Source organism: Charadrius vociferus, unplaced genomic scaffold (assembly GCF_000708025.1).
Source record: "Charadrius vociferus isolate BGI_N301 unplaced genomic scaffold, ASM70802v2 scaffold871, whole genome shotgun sequence".
Classification (NCBI taxonomy): Eukaryota; Metazoa; Chordata; class Aves; order Charadriiformes; family Charadriidae; genus Charadrius; species Charadrius vociferus.
In genome coordinates, this window is record NW_009646866.1 from 44,703 (window position 1) to 50,638 (window position 5,936).

A 5,936-nucleotide genomic window follows, 5' to 3' on the forward strand; every position below is an offset into this window, starting at 1 on the left:
CGAACACAATTGGGCTGGCGCGGGTCAGATGCTCGTATTTTTAGAGAGGAGCCGGGCGGTGATTGGTGCGTTGCAGAGCCCGCCCCGCTGCACGGCCGGGGAGCCCTTCGGTGTGCTCGATTTGTGTTTCTTTGGACTAACAAAAGTGTATTTTCCTCGGAATTTCTGCCACCAAATCGCCCCATTTCCCCGGTGAGGGAGGAGAAGAGCAGGTACTTGCGTTCGGGAGAGTTTCCAGCCGCAAACGCGCGGCCTGAGGTAAAGGAGAGGCGATAAATCCCGTGTGCTGCTGCTGGAGAGACCTCTGAAGAGAGAAACTTTTGTTTTTCCTTGCAAATTAAAAATTTCCTTTTGACATAAATGTTATAGCAACGGCTCAGTCTGATTCTTTAGAGGGTTTTCTTGGGGTCAAAGTTGAAACCTGCCGATTTAAAGCTATTTTGACAGTTTAAATTGATTTTGAAGAGGAGGAAGTAACACAAACTCCTCTTTCAGCTCTGAATATGGATTAAGAACCGGTTCCTTTGACCATGTGTTTTACCTTCTAAAACGCTAAAGTCCGGTGAAATAGTGTCTCCTACAACCTCCTATTGCACTTATTATAGATCCAGAAGCAATTTGTTAATATCTGGAGATTTATGAACACACAGTTGTTTTATTTTGCCTTCCTGGAATTTCAGTAGAAGGGAGGCAAACTTACCCTGCTACATTGTGTTGGGTGTTTTCTTTCTTTTGTTTGTTTTCCATATTAATTTCTGTACCAGTTATTAAGTAAATCGAGCTATTTACTTTTCATCTGGTATGTCACTTTCAAGGAAACTGTTATTTGATATCTGATGTTACAAAACTACAGCTTTGTAAAAGAAAGCAAACTCGAAACTTCTGGGGATATTTACTGAAATTATCTTGGTCTCTCTAGTAATTTAAGATGTTCAAGGGCTCATGTAGCAGTTTAGTATGCTTTTCCTGCCCAGGGATTATTATCTTGTTATGTATTTTCTCTAATAGTAGTAGAATTTAAAACCATATTGCTGTTTTTGTTTTGGTTTTTTTTTTTTTTTTGAACACATCTCCCAGGGCATGTCTACACAAAGGTTTATCTATAGCCAATTCTGAATCCTATTACTACTTTAAATAAAACCCACCTAATTCTTCCTTGTGCATTTTACAGCCATCACTGAAATGAGGAAATGCTTTCAGGACAAAAACTGGAGCACTTTGTGATAATCTGAGTTTTAACAAGGGGAGAGGTAGGCCATAGGTCGTTCCTAAAGAACCAGGAAGAATTCAATCAATAGCGATATCTGGATGAAGGTGATGTTATATGCTGAACAGAACAGAGCTCTTCAATAATATTTCATTAATCTCTACCTGAATATAATCGAAGGTATTATCCATCGCCTTTCGTAGTTATTTAAGAGTCACAAAGACTACACTTCAGCCCTGCCCTCTGACTTCCTTTGATATAACCAGATATAACTTATTATGTAAACACAGTATTTAAGTGATGTTAGCAACTAAAATTTCAGATTATATGAACAAGTAGTTTTAGGTAATCCTGTTTAGGTAATCCTGTTTCCACGTTATTGATTCATTTAAATGGCTACTTTCTAAATACTAAATATGTATATAACATAAAAACATTTTAGTTTGCTGTAAAATTGGGTTTCAGTGAATATGAAACTATGACTAAATGCAAAAAAAAAGGGAGAAATTGCAACCCACACCCTAGAAGAAAAAAATATCAGAAAAAAAAGGTTGCAGGAAAAGTGCACATGAGCTCTGTAATGCTTCAACAGGAAAATAGTTAGGAGAAGGGCTAATCGAATTGGAACTTTCAGGGTCTTGTTTGAAAAAGTTATGTAGCATAAAATAAGGATATAGGAATGAAATAAATTGAAGTGGATGTGGGTATTGAAGATATATCTTTGGAAATTACCAAAAAAATGAAGTAAAATAAATACACATTTTTAAGTCTATATCCTATATATGTTTGTAAATTAATGATACTTTTTACTGGTTTTACTACAAAGTCAAATAAAGTAGCAATGCTGTGAGTAGATGAGATTTAGCAGCTACCAAGACACTTCATAACACACGGACAGAGGAAAAGCGTAGACTGTGAATGACATGTCAGCAAAATGAAAACTCAAGTTGCCCACCCTTGTTATTTTGAACTCATACACATTTCCTTTGGTAACCTTCACTGGAGGAGATTTAAATACTCCAGCCCTCAGTTGTGGTTTCACAGAGTGTTGATTCCCATTTATTGGTGGCTGAAATTGATGTGGCTAAAATGGTCACCATCCCAGTTGTCTGCCTGGCTTTTCTCCCAGCAGTTGCTACCCTCTCCCTGTTCCCAACAGGGATAGCTAATAGTATGTGTAGCAGCTTCTGATCTCCAGAAGTTACAGACTACTATCTTAAAATAAATTGAAGTAACTTCAGAAATTTCATGACACGGAAAGAAGCTCTGATCTTGCTTTTTTAATGGCTTCACAGCAAAGACATAAAATAAATGTAGCGATTTACAATTGCTGCTTGGAACACGTGTTCTCTACATGAAAGGAATACATACAGGAACAAAATTTTGGAAAGTTAAAGTGCATTTTGCAATTTTAAGAAGAGTTTTCTCTGCAGTCAGAGCAGATAATTTAGAAGGAATGGACAGATGTACTCAGGCAAAGAAAAAATGTGGTGAAGCATTATATAAAGGGCAGGAATGGCAGTTTCACCTCCAGCTGAGCAAACGAGAAAAGGAAATAATCCTGTTTGAGTTATAGGATATTGCAGAAAGACTTCAGGAAGGAGGCACCATACATACTCTGACATGCCATTTGGCTTTCCCAATGAGATGGGAGGGAGGTAGGCTTCATCGTTCATTAAAAGAGGAGGAGAGCGATAACAGGATCTCCAGTGATACTTTTGGGGAAAGCATCGCTGTAATGACTGCGACGTCTGAATGACTTCAATCCTTCTCACCTCACGGGCACACCAGCAGGCCACACTACATCGCAAACCTGCACGAGATTGCAATCTGAACCCTGCAAGTCACTTCCCTTCAGATACCCAGATCTGTCCAACTTTTGCAGTGAAGACCTCTTGGCGTAAGCAAGGAGACACAGGAACCACAGCCAAGGGCTGGCACCGCACCTGAGAGCTATTAAACATCCCCATCTCCAGTTTAGGACCTGCCGGTACTTGTTCCTAAGAAAATGAGCTCTGGGTTATATTTAGTTATTTTTGCAATAATGAGAGGTGGCACGGTAGTTGTTCTTCTCAGGCAATTTTGTTAGGAGGCGTTAGCATGAGAGCTAGCTGCAGAAATGTGGCTGATGGGGTGCTCTACTTGCTGTAGGTGAGTACTGCGCTCAGTCCTTCTTAGACAGCCGGAGGAAGTACAACCGATACGCCTGTGCACCACAGCCCCTCTCCTTCCTCCGACTGACTATTTCCGGAGAGATTTAGGAGAGGGCCTTTACGTTATGTGCTGCCCTCCCGCATACATGTTCCACAGGGAAGAGGTGTAAATACTCCCTGCAACCATGATTACACTCTTATTAGAGCGTTACACCCATGCCTTACTTGCCCTCAGTGACTTCATCCTCCATCTGAGTTACAAATGTAATAACTCCTGCCATCAAACCAGCCAGCACAGTTTAACAGCTTTTAACCCTTAGCTAAGCAATTTTAAAGTGGTACCTACCAAACTACAAACTCTTCGCAGCCCAGCAAACAAGTCTCAGCCTACATAATACCAATGTTTCTGCTGCTGCTGCTGTTAAGATTCCTAAGTGTAAACGAGGCCACACAAGGCCTTTTAAATCCAACGTATGGCTGAGCATCTATAGTGGGCAGGACAAACAGGGTAGGGCAACGGATGACTGTCCCGGTAGACTCAGCTTCCTGGAATGTCGCACACTCCTCCCTGTACTCTTGGTTAAGGGTTGGGACATCTATTGTGGCCTCCCTTCATCATTGCCGTGGCATGTCATTTGGCAATTGAAAAACCTAGAGTCTGAAATCTGGATATGTTCAGAGTTAGGAGGCGCTGGGAAGGATGCCTTACCTGGGAAAGAGGGGAAAAAAAAACCCCAAAACAGAAATGCAGGGGTCCAAAACAGAACAGAACAGCTTCTGTTTCCTTCCCAGAACAGCTAATGAAGAAAAAAAAGATGCATTTCATTCTCTACTGTACAGGAGTTTATCAAGTTAACACATTTTTACTTTTCTCACACACAGGCAAAGAAAAGATCCTCGCTGTCAGTCGGCTATCAAAAAAAAAAAAAAAAAGCATTTGTGTCTTAAAGTACTTTGGTCTTCTAAAGCTAAAGGGCACTTCTAAAGGCACTTGACAAACTGTCTTCTGGACCATGCTGGCATGCTTTGAATGTAGTCATCAACCAGTGACTGAGGACCTCAGTCCCTGAGACAAACGTAAGCAATGTTAACAGAAGCTCCATCAGCCATGGCTCCACAGAGAAATTGTCTCCTCCCGAATCTACAGTGCCTCTCTTTCACCTGCATTTAATAGTGAATCCCACCAAGGAAGAGTGCCACCACACTGTCTTTTCAGAGCAGTGTCTCCATCAGCACTGAAGCCGGGCTGCTTGGAGAAGTTGGCAGCCCACCCAGAGCAATGCTGAGTAACCCACTCTTCCTCCCGATGACCCCCTGCCTCTTCTGCATGCTTTCTGCCCTCCACCCTTTCCTATTTTTGTGCTAGAGCTCCCTGTGAGCGCTGGCAAGAGGGAGGGAGCAATGTGACCAATCCACACGCTCCCTCCAGCCCGAGCCACGTTGGGTACCTATGGAGGGACAAAGTGTCCTTAGGCACGTAGTGCATGCACAGCTGGTCTGCAATCCACCCATCTCCCTGGCTGGTGACACCCCAGGCGCTGATGTGACAGGCTTCCAGGTATATTTGGGTTGGCAGGCAACCCTTTTTTTTTTTTTTTTTTTTGCCAAAGAGGCAGTGATGGTGGCACCCAGAGACGCTGTAGGCTGGACTTCTGCCATCGATGACAGCCAAAGCACCGTGGCACACACCATATGAAGGCGCTCTCATTAAGTGATGCTGACTTGCTGGTTTCCCTCCGAGGAGTGAGGGTGAAGCAGGTACCTACTCCAGATAAGGCTGTTTGTGCCATCTTTCCAGAGCAGGAGCATCGCAAGGTAACACTTGGGTGCTGACTGCCTTCCCACAGTAGGAAGCAAAAAGGTATTGAAGAGTTGTTCTGTGCGTAAGGGTGCTATGAAGTAGCTTATGGTTGTTTTTTTTTTTACAGTACATGCTTTGCAGCTGTGCAGTCCACGGGCTGGTGCCAGAGTGGCACTGTCCCTGGTTTGGATGTCATCCAGAGTGCCAGGGGCACTGGAAAGGCCGGCTGGTGCCCAGATTGCCCTACAATATACAAATGAGGCCGGTCACTCAGCACTCCTGCTATCAGACAGTTAGGAAGTCAGGAATCTGGCTTCACAAGCTCCTGAGAATATGTGTCTACAGTGTGGGCGCATTCAAGAAGAATATACTTCACCTATTTTGCCTGCAACCTGCCTTGTATGAACTGATTCCAGAAAGAAGGATCGAATTCCATGTTAAGTGTAATAAGTCTAAATCTTGGTCATCCTGACATAATTTTTTTCTGGTCTGGACGCTGAAAATGCAATCAAATTTTGGTTGCTTCATGCTTGAAATGAGGACTAGAATAACAAGTTTAACTTTTGTGTGAGGTTAGTAGTTTGTAACATCTTACATTTACTTGTAGGGTTAACGAGACTAGCACACAAGAGCAGCGCTGAGTAGCTCCGAGCAGAGATCAGCCTGCGTCCAGCTGTACAGAGGTGGTAAGTCAAAAGAAATCAGCTAGGTTTTGGGGTTTACCCAAACTATAATAGGAGGCATCTAAAAGAAAAGAAACTCAATATTCCAAATT